This window comes from Benincasa hispida, chromosome 2 (assembly GCF_027475165.1).
Source record: "Benincasa hispida cultivar pf3 chromosome 2, pf3_genome.v1.1, whole genome shotgun sequence".
Taxonomy (NCBI): domain Eukaryota; kingdom Viridiplantae; phylum Streptophyta; class Magnoliopsida; order Cucurbitales; family Cucurbitaceae; genus Benincasa; species Benincasa hispida.
Window position 1 is genome coordinate 61764821 of NC_143479.1, and position 13684 is coordinate 61778504.

Sequence of the window (13684 nt, forward strand, 5' to 3'; positions counted from 1 at the left end):
GTAGATGGATGGAGACACTTTGAATACAACCTGCTTTGTAGATGTTACAATTATTGTAAAGTGCTACAAATGATCTGATCTTGATCGCTCATGTGGAGACATGCGAGCGGGGTATTCTTCACAAAGAATTTGTATAAGATCGGACCGCGAAATGAATAGTTGCTCTATATAACACCGTTGCTAAAAGAGACTTACATTTCACTAGGATGACCATAGGTGATTTGACCTTAATCCTGAGTGAGTTGTGAACTCCTGTCTGTGAGGGAAATCCTTTGATTTGTATGGGTAAGGGTGGCCTTGTTAGCCGACTCAACAAACCTACCATTTGGGGGGCTTATCTGAGTAGAGAGTAGGGAACACAACTACACAAGATCGAATTCACTCCTTTACTGACCCTAGGAAAATTAGATTAATTGCTCCCTTAATAACTGGTTCCGGATCTTGAACATTGAGGCATCAACCTCTCACTGGCCCGAGAGGTGTTATTTTATAGTTGGACTATAAAATTTTTGTTTATTAAAGGGATCAATGGTATTTAAGGAGTTAGATGTAACTACAAGGGTAAAACGGTATTTTGACCCAGCTATAGTTATGAGCAATTTGTGAAGGGTTGACTCACTGTCGTTTGGTTATATCCATGGACGCATAAATAAATCTATAGTGCGAAGTGTGCAGCTATCGATCTTTAGTGGAATGACCGATAGTTAATGAAAATTGATTAATTTAATTAAAATTTTTAATTAATTAATCTTATATCATTGGAGCTTCTAATCTTATCGTCCTAGATATGGACATTTTGAGTTCCTAGTAATGCCGTTTGGATTAACAAATGCTCCTACAGTATTTATGGACTTGATGAATAGGATATTCCATTCTTATCTGGATCAATTTATGATAGTATTCATAGATGACATACTAGTGTATTCCAGTAGTACGGAAAAACACAAAGAATATCTAAGGATGGTATTACAAACTTTAAGAGAAAAGAAGTTATATGCCAAATTTAGTAAGTGTGATTTTTGGTTAAATCAAGTCATATTTCTTGGGCATATAGTTTCAGCTGATGGAGTTAGTGTTGATTCCCAAAAGATAGAAGGAATAGTTAATTGGGAACGACCCTTGAATGTAACCGAAGTACGCAGTTTTCTAGGTTTAACAGGTTATTATAGGAGATTCATGGAGGGTTTCTCTAAGATAGCCCTTCCATTGACAAACCTGACCAGAAAAGATGTGAAGTTTGAATGGTCGCCAGAATGCGAGCATAGTTTCCAAGTGCTGAAACAAAGATTAATATCAGCACCAATATTAACTCTACCTACACCAAGTAAGGGGTTTGAAGTTTATTGTGATGCATCCCGATAAGGATTAGGATGTGTGCTGATGTAGGAGGGAAAAGTAGTAGCCTATGCTTCGCGACAGTTAAAGAAGTATGAATGTAATTACCCTACACACGACTTAAAATTAGCAGCAATTGTGTTAGCTCTAAAGTTGTGGAGACATTACCTGTTTGGTGAGCGATGTCATATATTTACAGACCATAAGAGTCTAAAACATATCTTTGATCAAAAGGAACTAAACTTAAGACAGAGAAGATGGCTTGAATTGATTAAAGATTATGATTGTACAATTGACTATCACCTAGGTAAAGTAAATGTGGTAGCTGATGCTTTAAGTCGAAAAACTAGATCAGTTGGAGCTAGTATTAATTCAGTGAAGGGTAGATTGATCCATGAGTTGTATAATGCTAGGGCAGCATTATCAATAGGTCGAAAAGGAGAATTACTAGCCTTATTTCAAGTACGTCCTACTCTTGTAGAAAATATTCTACGTGAGCAATTAAAGGATTCTGATCTTCAGAAGTTAGCTGAAGAAGTGGATAAAGGATTGAGGACGGACTATCAACTAAGAACAGACAAAGTGCTACTAAAGGAGGGTAGGATTTGCGTACCTAAGGACTTAGCTCTTAGACAAGCTATCCTAGAAGAAGCACATAGTTTGGCATATGCTATGCACCCAGGCAGTACGAAGATGTACAGAACATTAAAGAAATCATACTGGTGGCCGGGTATGAAAAAAGAAATAGCGGAGTATGTTGACAAGTGTCTAATAAGTCAACAAGTTAAACCAGAGAGACAGAAACCAGCAGGATTACTTAATCCACTCCCAGTACCAGAATGGAAGTGGGAACATATTACGATGGATTTCTTGTATGGATTACCTAAGACACCAGCAAGCTATGATGGTATATGGGTAATTGTGGATAGATTGACAAAAACAGCTAGTTTTTACCTATTAAAGCCACTTATACACGGGACCAACTAGCTAAGCTATATGTTGATCGAGTCGTAAGTCAGTTGGAGCTCTAGTTTCAATTGTATCAGATAGAGACCCCAAATTTACATCAAAGTTTTGGCCTAGTTTGCAAAAAGCTATGGGGACCAAGTTATATTTCAGTACCGCTTTTCATCCACAGACGAATGGTCAGTCTGAGCTAAAGGATATATAAGAGGAATGGTTTGAATTGTTCAAATCAATTACATATTAATGAGATTAATATAATATGGTTAATTATAGATGTGATGTATAATTAAGAGAGAAAAATATTTGAATAAAATTCAAATATTAAAGAGATGTATACATATAAATATTTGATAATTAGATGTTGATTAATTATATATTAAATATGATTAATATAGTCGTTTAATTGATTAATTAATTAATTATATTAAATTAGATTTAATGTATATGATTATTTAATTATTTGACTAATTAATTAAATAAAAGTTATTTAATTAAATTAGAACTAGAGTAGGAATATAAAAGACTAGGAGAAGGGGGTCACCCCTCCTCTCTATAAATAAGTCTTCATGGCCTATGTTGGTAACATAGTTGAATTGGGAATTTTGAATCCTAATCTTCTACTACTTCTCTCAAAATCTCTTTTCTTTTCTCTACTACTTCTTCTTCCTCTTCCAAGTCTTGGAGACCACACATCCAATTCTTAGGATCTTAGAGAATAACAAGGTTTCACTTGCAAGGCGATCACACGCTTCCTCTTGGGATTTGATCTTGATTGTTTTAGAGAAGTTCCTTAATCATTGTAGAGAAGTTCCAGAGAAGACACAGAGGAATTGCGGAGAATTTGGGAATCTACAAAGGTAAGGTTTAGCTCTTCCCTCTTTTCTTCTCTTAAATGCATGCTAATCTTGATTATTTATCCATTATGTTATTACTTTTATACTGTATTTTTTTTAATGTAAAATCGAAAACAAAATTGCAAGGCGATCATACGCTTCCTCTTGGGATTTGATCCCTTCGTATAATATATGGATAAGGTTGGGTGTTTTATCCTGGTAACATTATAGATAGGATCCACTTTGTAAGTGTTACAAACGATTTGATCCAAATCGCTCATGTGTAGACATATGAGTGGGGTATCCTACAATGAGATTATATAAGATTAGACCATAAAATATATAATCTCTCTTTGCAACACTGTTAATTGAAGAGATTAATATTTCAAATAATGACCATATAACTCAATTTGAATCCTGGATAAGTTATGGACTCATAATCATGAAGGTTGTTCTTTGATTTTTATGGGTGAAAATGGTCATAGTTGCCGACTCAATATGTCTACCCTTTTAGGGACAATATAGAATGAGGAGCTAAGAACATAGCTGCATAAGATAGAAATCTCTCCTTCCCGACTTTTAGGGTAAGCAGATAGGTTGTTCCCTTAAGTGCTGACCCCTGGACTTGACAATGAGGCCTCATCCTCTTGCTGACTTAAGAAGGACTTTATTTATTATTTATTAGAGGATCGGTAGTACTTAAGGAATAAGAGGTAACTATGAGAGTAAAATGGTAATTTGACCCAATTAGCGTTACAAACAACTTGTGAAAGATTAACTTATGTGAAATGGTTAAATCAATGGACATAAAACTATTCCAATCTGTAGGTCTTTAGTAGAGTGACTCACAGTTAATGAAAGTTAATTTATGTAACTAAAGAATTTAATTAATTAATCTTTGACCATTGGAGCTTCTAATCGGTAGGTACATTAGGTCTCCCTACTAGCTCACTAAGGGTAATACAAGGATCACATTATTTTTTTTGAAGAACTTGAATTGTTCAAATGAAATTAAGAAATATAAATTAATTGTGTAAGAAACAATTAATATAATACATTATATTATAAAGTTAATTTTGAATAGAATTATAATTAAACTACATAATATGAGAGATTTAATTTATTTGAATAATATTCAAATAATAAATAATATTAATTAGATTCATATTAAAACTATAGGTTAAAATTATTGATGAACCTTGTATCTATAAGAAAATCATCAACAGTTCAGTAGCTTTTTTAGGGTGTGTTTGTGATGGAACACGAGACATACGCAGCGGAAAAGTGACCTAATTACACTTTAATTGCTTTTAATTTAAAAGAAAAAATGCATACAATTGAAGGAAAAACAGTAATTAAAATTACCTTTGAAGCTCCCGAAACTCGCTTTTCCTCGTTGAATCTCGACCCGAACACGAACGAACCACCACTAGAGTTGACCTACTATCCTCTGGACTTAGAACTGGGTTATAGGACCCGGTGGATGAAGAACCCGAGAGAGAGAAAGAGATTGAAAAGAAGATGGAATTTGGATATGGTTTGGGTTTGTTTTTCCAGTCCAAATTTGAAAACAAAAATTGGCAAATTGTCAAAACTTTTTCATCCAAATTCAAAAGCCTATATTTATAGAAAAGGGTCATGCAACAATTACATGAAATCAAATCCATAAAAATCCAGCACCTATAATCCACTATCTTAGTGAGCGTAATGTCTCCACTATAAGCCAACACCTAGCCCACTATTTTATTAGTGGAATTATCCAACAAAAGTTTAGATTTTCCCACTAACTTTAGTCAAGGGGCAAAATAGTCATTTGGTCAAAGTCAAACTTTGACCAAAAAATTAACATTTTGACTTTTTATGATTTTTTTCGTGTTGACTAATTTTGACCTCTCGAGCATGAATCCGCATTCATTTTCTTGAAATTCAAATCATATTTGAATATAAGGTCGGTCAAAGTTTGACTTTTCAAAGCCAAAAGTCAACTCTTTGACTTTTTACATCTTTGACCATTTCCATTATTTTCGAGCTTCCGAATATGAACGTATTCATATTCTAGATATTTAAATCACATTTAAATATAAAGCTGTATCTCTAAACTGAAAACCCGACCACTATATCACATATACTTACGGTTTTTCTCTCTTCACCTAATTCGAACAATTCGAATTATTCTATCATATTGTTCTAATTTTATTCCATATGAGCTAGTAGGGGAACCTAATGGACCTATAGATCATGGGCTCCAACGATCCGAGATTAGTTGGCTAAACTCTTTAGACGGAGCTAATCAACATTCGTTAACTAATGGGTCATTCCATTATAGTCCCGTAGTTGCACTCCCCTCATTATAGATATATTTGTGTCCATTTGATATAACCATGATTAGTAAGCTAATCCTTCACAAGTTGTTCGTAATATCGGTTGGGTCATAAAAACCGTTTTACCCCCAATATTACATCTTGTTCCTTAAGTTCCATTAATCCTCTAATGAACAATTGGTTTAAGGTCCAACCTATAACCAAATCCCTCTCGGGCCAAGGAGAGTGTGGGGCCCCTTGTTCAAGACCTAGATTCAATACTAAAAGGAACAACCTATCTACTAACCCTATAATAGGTAGGAGTGAATTCCGTCTTGCACCCTATGTTCCCAGCTATCCACTTGATCTTACCCCTAAAATGGGAGGCTTATTGGGCCAACAATGATGAGCTGCCCTCACCTATGCAGATCTAAGGATAATTCTAAGTAAATAGGAGTTCATGTTAGCTCAGGATTAAGATTAAGTTATCTAGGTCATCAATTAACGAAATAGTCAGTTTTATATATAAAACGACATTTAGAACGTAAAAAGTGACTATTTCATGGTTCAGTCTTATGCAAACTCATTGCATAGGATGCCCCCACTCACATATCTCTATATGAACGATTCAGGATCACATCATTTATACTAACCACAAAGTGGGTCGCATCCATAGTGTCCCCAGAATAAGGTGCCCAATCTTATTCATATACTATAGACCATTTTGGCTATATATTTTTACTTGATCCACATTTATGTCACTACATAAAGTTCAAACTACATTAAATAGCCTCAGGACCTTAGTTTATTGGATTCAAGATTACAATTTCAATAACAACTTTATTGAAAAACAAAACAGAATATGTTTATTAATTTACAAACTACGAGTTTTCGGACATAAAATCCAACAGTTTGAGGGCCCAATATGATTTTTAAACTCAGTGAGATCCTATATCATATAAATGTTTGGGGGCTCATTTTTGTATATCACCAATTTGAAAAATCCAGCCTAATGGTTTGCAAATAGTAATGGGAATTTTGAGGGGTTTTCATATGTACCCCTTTCCCTCACTCACACGCCTCTCCCTCTCCCCTTTCCCTCACGCGTCTCTCGCTCTCCTCTTTCTCAGATGTCTCCCTCTCCATCTCCCTTTTCCCTCTCACATTTCCCTCAGATGAATCCCTCCTCCGTTTTCCTTGGATCTTCTTCTCCCCTTTCCCTTTCACGTCTCTCTCAAGCATCATCTGAAACCCTAGCCGCTTCAATCTTCTTCTCAATCTCGTCCTCAATCCCATCCTCAACCCGCTTTCGTATGTCATTGTTTTATCTTCCCGCTTTCGTATGTCATTGTTTTATCTTCCCGCTTTCGTATGTCATCGTTTTATCTTCTCGCTTTCATATGTCACAAATTTGTTCGTCTCCCTTTTTCACGCATGCGAATCCATCTCAGAACTCATCCTTCTGATCTTGAATCTGCCTTTTCCCTCCTCTGTTTCCCTCAGATCTCCTTCTCTTCTTTCCCTCTCACGTCTCTCTTAACCATCGTCTGAATCCCTAGCCGCTTCAATCTTCTCCTCAATCTGCTTTCGTATGTCACCGTTTCATCTTCCCGCTTTTGTATGTCACAAATCTGTTGTTTTCTTCAAAAATCTGTTGTTTTCTCATAGATATAGTGTTTTCCCTTTTTTTCCCTCGTCGTTTCAATCTCAACCTCAACCATGTCCTTGCCGCTTTGACGGTCCTCCATATGTCACCGTTGTACAACTCGTTTTTGGTCCTCAGTGTTGCTTCCATCGTCGATTGTTGAATGCATGGGAGGGACCGGTTGAAGGAATTACAGCTTGGTGGAGGAGAACATTGTCCACTTCATGTTCGTTTTCTAAACCATAGATCGGCCAATGATGAGTCTTTGTTTTGTTTCTCCTAAAATTTTCAGTTTCATGCCTCAATCCTCTATTCTGTGTATTTGATTTTCATGTCATGATTAATTTTTCTAAACACTTTCGGTATATTTCATGTTCTGTGTATTTCATTTTCTAAACATGTTCTGTGTATTTCATGTTCTAAACATGTTATGTGTATTTGATTTTCATGCCATGATTAATTTTTCTAAACATGTTCTGTGTATTTCATGTTTTGTGTATTTTATTTTCTAAATAATTTATGTATTTCATGTTCTAAACATGTTCTGTATATTTCATTTTCTAAACATGTTTTGTGTATTTCATGTATTTCATATTCTAAACATGTTCTGTGTATTTCATGTTCTATGTATATGATCCTCGATCCTCTATTCTGTGTATTCTCTATTATGTGTTTTTTTTTTTTGTTTTTAATATTGTGTCTTATTCTCTGTCTTTCCCTTCAAATTTTTATGTTCATGCCTTCATTCTTTGTTGTTCTGTGTATTTGATTTTCCAGCCATGTTTAATTTACCTACTAATTCTCTGCCATGTATCTTGTTGTTCCAATCCTAATGCCCTGAATTGTGTTAGTTCTAGTTATTAATTTTTTTTGCATGTTGTCAATATTATGCATTATTAATTACTTCATTTATTAAACTGCCCACCAACTTCATTTTTTAAACTGCCACCATTATTTATTAATTTTTTTTTGCATATTTCCACTACCCATTCAACCACTTCATTAATGACTCAACCAAGTTATTAATTGGATTTGAGTTCATTTACATGATGTGAATTTAATTCTGAGGCCAGTCACAGTATTTTTTATTATTATTTGTTGGGCTGTTATTAATTTTCAACAACCACCCCTCTTCAACCACCCTCTTCTATATAACAACATTGGTCATTCTCTATTTGCTGAGAGCCTCCATTGTCCGAGATTTAGTTTGTCAATCTGGTGAGTTGTTTAATTTGGTTTCTCCTTCTCTACTTTCTATTCTTTGGTTATGTTATTTTCATATTATTAACTTTCTAACTTTTGGTTCTTTGATGGGTGGTAAGGTGCCTCATTGTATTTTGATCCGGCAACCCGTGGACTCTCCATCCAAATACTACTTCATAAAAGTTCCATAGGTACTTCTTCATTCCAAGTAGTTCTCTTCCTACATTTTAAGTATTTGTAGATGTTTTCTAACTTCTGCTTTTTGTTTTGTTATGTGGGCTAAACTAATATGGAACATTCAATTAGTTTGCAATTAGTGTGTTACTTTTTCTTTTTTTTTTTTTTTTTTTGTATTCCTCTATATTCCATTTTAGTTGTATGCCTCATTGAGGTTGGTGTGCCTCATTGTGTATATAAACTATTTGATATTTTTTGGTGTTATTGACTGTTTATTAATTTTTCACTGTTTGACATTTTTTTGTGTCATCAATTTTGGTGTAATAGACTGTTTATTAATTTTTAAATTTTAGATGCTTTCAATTCTGCCCGTAATTGTAATACCCAAATTGACCTTCGATGATTTGATTTTATAAATTCAAATTAACCATATGGTTTTTTTTTTTATGGAAGTTATCCAATCGTTAAAATCACATTAATTATTATTATTATTAATCTAAATTGAATTATATCTTTGATATAGTAATTGTTTATACTCTTTAATATGATTTTTATATTATTTAACCATTTTTACTTATTTTAGTATAAATTATCAATATAAAAATTAATTAGTCATTTTTAATTATTTTAGTATAAACTATCAATATACAAATTATCGTTAATTATCATTATTCTAATCAATTTATTCAATTTTAGTAATTAACATAATCATGTTTAATTAAAAAAATTGAAATATTTTTTAAACTATCCTTTATAATATAATCATGTCTTCAATTAATTAACTATTCATATAATGATGTCTTTAATTAATTTATTCATTTGTAGTAATCAATATAACTTTGAAATATTTAATTAATATAAGTCATGTCTTTAATTAAGTAACTATTCATTTTAGTTGCACCATGTAATTATTGAATTAAAAACAGTCTTTAAAACATTTCCTTCCCAGTAAAGATTTGAAACTAATACGGACTTTTGACCAACTACGGCTAATGCAACAACTTTCACATACCTTTGACCAACGTATGAAAAGAATAATAAAAATGTAAATTATAGATTTTTTTAATATAATTCATATGTAAATTCTTATCTTTTTTATGTGGATTTAAAGATGAGATTATTAATTTACCAATCTACTAGTTAAACTATCGAATAACTCATGAAGTTGTAGTAATGTATTTCAATTCAGACCCATCCCTGATAAAACTATTTTTCCTTTTGTATCATAGGGATTTAGGTTTCTATCCCAAAACATGGAAAATGAAAAAGTCTTTACTCTCCTTTCAATCATCACCATGTCCCAATGACAACTATTCCTAACGTTGGCCCTATTACTAAATAACCATCGTAGAATAGAGAACCAACCTTCCTACATTAGACATCGAATTAGACAGCTAAACTTCTTTCAGCTTATTTATGAGAATGACGTCTACAGTCGTGAGAGCACGCGAATGGATGACGAACTTTCATCATCCTCTGCAACATGCTTAGGATGACCGATAGTCTAGCACCTACTTAATGCATTGACATCCAAGAGATGGTGGCAATTTTTCTCCACATTTTTGCACACGACGTTAAGAACTGAGTAGTTGGATGACAATTCGCACAGTCTAGTGAAATTATTTTGAGGCATTTTAGGTCCGTTTTGACCGCAGTACTACAACTTTATGAGTTACTGCTGAAAAAACCAGAGCCTATCACGAGCGAGTGCACTGATAGTAGATGGAAATGGTTTGAGGTATTACAACAATTTTAATTCCACTCCCAGTTAAATATTAGGTTTAGATTTTTAGGAAACTAGAAAATGTTTATCCCTTTGTCAATGTATGAGTTACTGCTAGAAAAACCAGCGCCTATCACGAGCGAGTGCACTAATAGTAGGTGGAAATGGTTTGAAGTATTACAACAATTTTAATTCCACTCCCAGTTAAATATTAGGTTTAGATTTTTAGGAAACTAGGAAATGTTTATCCCTTTGTCAATGTATGTAGGGGTGTTAAAAAAAACTCGATAAAACCCGACCAACCCAGACTAAGGTTGGGTTGGGTTAGATTTTATTTTGGGTTAGGTTGGGTTGTGTGAAACAAGAAAAAATTCAGTGTAAAGCTCTTGTTTGTTTAGATGTGGCAATTAGGTGAAATTTTACTTATTTAATGCTTGAACATGCAATTAAATTTGAGAAAGCTTTTAGAACTTTAGAGGAGGAGAAAGATGACTCATATTTTGTTGATTACTTCGAGGAAGATGATCGTGGTAATAAAAGATTGGGGCCCCCAAGTACATCTAATTGGTTGATTGTATGTGTGTTTATTAAGTTTTTAAAAAGGTTTTATGATACCACCACAACGATAAGTGGATCTTCTTATGTGACTTTTAATGTTGGTTATAAGGAAATTAATAAAATTTAATTTGCTTTAAACAAATGGAGTAACAATACCAACTCTGTTCTAAGTATGATGGCTATGAATATGAAGACAAAGTTTGATAAGTACTAGGGTTCGCTTGAAAAATGAATAAATTGATGTTTGTGGTTATGGTGATTGATCCTCGGTACAAGTGAAAGTATTTGAATTATTCTCTTTCCAATGTTTATAACAATAATATGGTTAAGGATATGGTGAGGGTATGAAATTATATTTGTATTGTCTATATGACTTTTACATATCACATAACACTTCGTTTGGAAGTAGTCATAGTACCAATGATTCTCAACAATAAAAAACTGTCACTATAAATGAAGATGATCATGGGGTGGATGAAGATATAGATGATCCGTGGATAACTTTTAAGAGGTTGAGAGAAGAAGAAAGTTCATTGGAAGTGTAGAATGATTTGACTTCTTATTTGTCTGACAAGGTTATAGAAGATAAAGATTTTGAGATATTGTACTGGTGGAGAATGAATGGCTTCAAATATCCCATTTTATTAAAAATTGTTCAAGATATTTTGATAGTTCCGATATCTACAATCGCTTCGAAATCTGTGTTTAGTATGAGGATTTTTATTCCTTTCGAAGTTCTTTGATTCAAAAAACAATGAAGGCCTTCATATGTACACAAAATTGGATTCGTGGCGGCTCAATATTATTAAATCTCCATCCACAACTTAAGAATTAGAGACTTATGAAAATATTGAGTCAGGTAATTAAATGAATTTTTTATTGTACATATCTAACATGTTTAATGTTCAAATAATTAATATATTTACTTTTGCATGATTTGTTTTGTAGAGGGTCCATCATCCTCGGTTTGAAATAAGGAATTGGATTTGGAGCATAATGATGATTTTTGTGGTAAGTACTACCATAAGATCAAATATTATTATTACTTATAAGTGATCATTTTGGTTTAATGTATTTGTAATTTTTTCATGCATTGAGAAGTGAAGAGACCAAAGATGAAGAAGAAAACTCACTAGTCATTCGTCATGCTCATAGTGCTTTTGAGTGATTATTATTGAACTTGGAATTATATATAATAGGCCAATAGTTATTATTAAACTTGACTTTTTATTGAATTTAGAATGATTATTATTGAACTTTGAACTTGAACATTTGAATTGAATTATTTGAGGAAGTTTCTTTTGAAGTTTATATTGAATTTATGGTGGTTGTATTTTAATGCAAATACTAAAATTTCACATAGATTACATGTTTTTTTATTATTAAATTTTTATTAATTGATATTATATTTAAAATTAGTTTACTTTTGTAAATATGAAGGTTTATTGACCCACAAAAATCAAATGTCAAAATTTAAATTAAAAAAAAATTGGTGACCCAACCCGAAAATTTTGAGTTAGGTTGGGGTTGACCCTTCAAAAATAAAGGGATAGGGTTAATTATTAGTTAACCCAAATTTTTTGGTTGGTTCACAAAATTCTTCTAATCCGAACTATGTACACACCTAAATGTATGATAAGAATAGAAGAACACTCCAATTCATTTTACATTTTGCCTAACTTGATATTAGTAATAAAAAAAAAAAAAAAAAAAAAAAAAAAAAAAAAATAAGGGTTCAGCCTTTACCTTCGTTTCAAGCTTCAAACTTCTCATTATCCCCCTTTAAAATTACTAGCAAAGAATGTGTGTTTAACACGTAGAATGTTGAAGTTTGAATTCAAAGTTTAAAAATAGTATTTTAATTTTTATATAAAATTTTATACATGTAATAAATAAATAATATCTAAACTTAGTTTTTATCATCATAAACCTCTTTTAAGTTAAAGTCACTTGGAAAAAATCTAAATGTTCTTTTGTATTTGTAAAAAGATTTAAATTAAATCTATTAAGATCACTTTTAAAATCACCTTTATTTTACATCTAGTTTTAAAACATTATCCTACTAGCTTTTAGATTCTTCTAAAATTAGGTAGAATTTTTAATTAATATTTATCTTTCAATTTTATACTTTAAAAAATAAAATTTATTTTATATATTTATCTATTTCTCACATAATCAAATCTATTTTCTATTTTTCATGAATTAAATACATCAATTTTTTTTTAAAAAAAAAGTGCACCATATTATTATTTTTTAAAATAAAACTATTGCTCTCAATATTTAAAAATTAATCTATAACAAATAAAATTTATCATACTAAACAATTATTTAAAACTTTAAATTATTAAAAAAAATAAAAATTGATTATAAATCTATTTTAGTTATTATATCTAAAATAAGATGTTTTTAGATTCATTTATCAAACACTCTAACCTATTTTTTTTCAAGTTTAACTCGAAATTTACTAAACACTATTTTTACTTCTTTTCACAATTAATTTTTTTAAAAAGGTACATCTACCAGCAATTATTTTAAAAGTTGCAGCAATCCCAAACGAAACTTTAAATTAGTAAAATAAATTATTTTTAACTATAAAGAAGATAGACACCAATGCAATTTTATTATAAAAGATCACTTTAAAATGAAAATTGATCCTATATGTCTATATATACTTTTTGTCTATAAAAAAAATTTGGGTCTCATGTCATTAACTTTTCTCTATAAAATTTTCTCGTAAATTTTTTTATCATTTAAAATTTTTCCATAGGCTATATAACAATATTAAGTTAAAGACATTGATGAACATAAAATTTTGGAAAGAAGTGAAAAGAACATACATGTGAAGTACTTTTTGAATTTTCTTGGATTCCAATAAACTTCAAGAGAACCTAAAAATTATTTTAAAGAATGTAACAATAATTAATGCTTATATAAGATCACTACA

General features: G+C 31.7%; 1 long non-coding RNA gene across 1 annotated transcript; it reads left to right on the forward strand.

The window, feature by feature from the left end:
• The first annotated feature begins 11450 nt into the window (after positions 1 to 11450).
• On the forward strand, positions 11451 to 11962 carry LOC150038061 (uncharacterized). Its single transcript, XR_016528003.1, has 2 exons — positions 11451 to 11599; positions 11689 to 11962. It is a non-coding gene; the product is annotated as an uncharacterized LOC150038061 (long non-coding RNA).
• The last annotated feature ends 1722 nt before the right edge of the window (positions 11963 to 13684 follow it).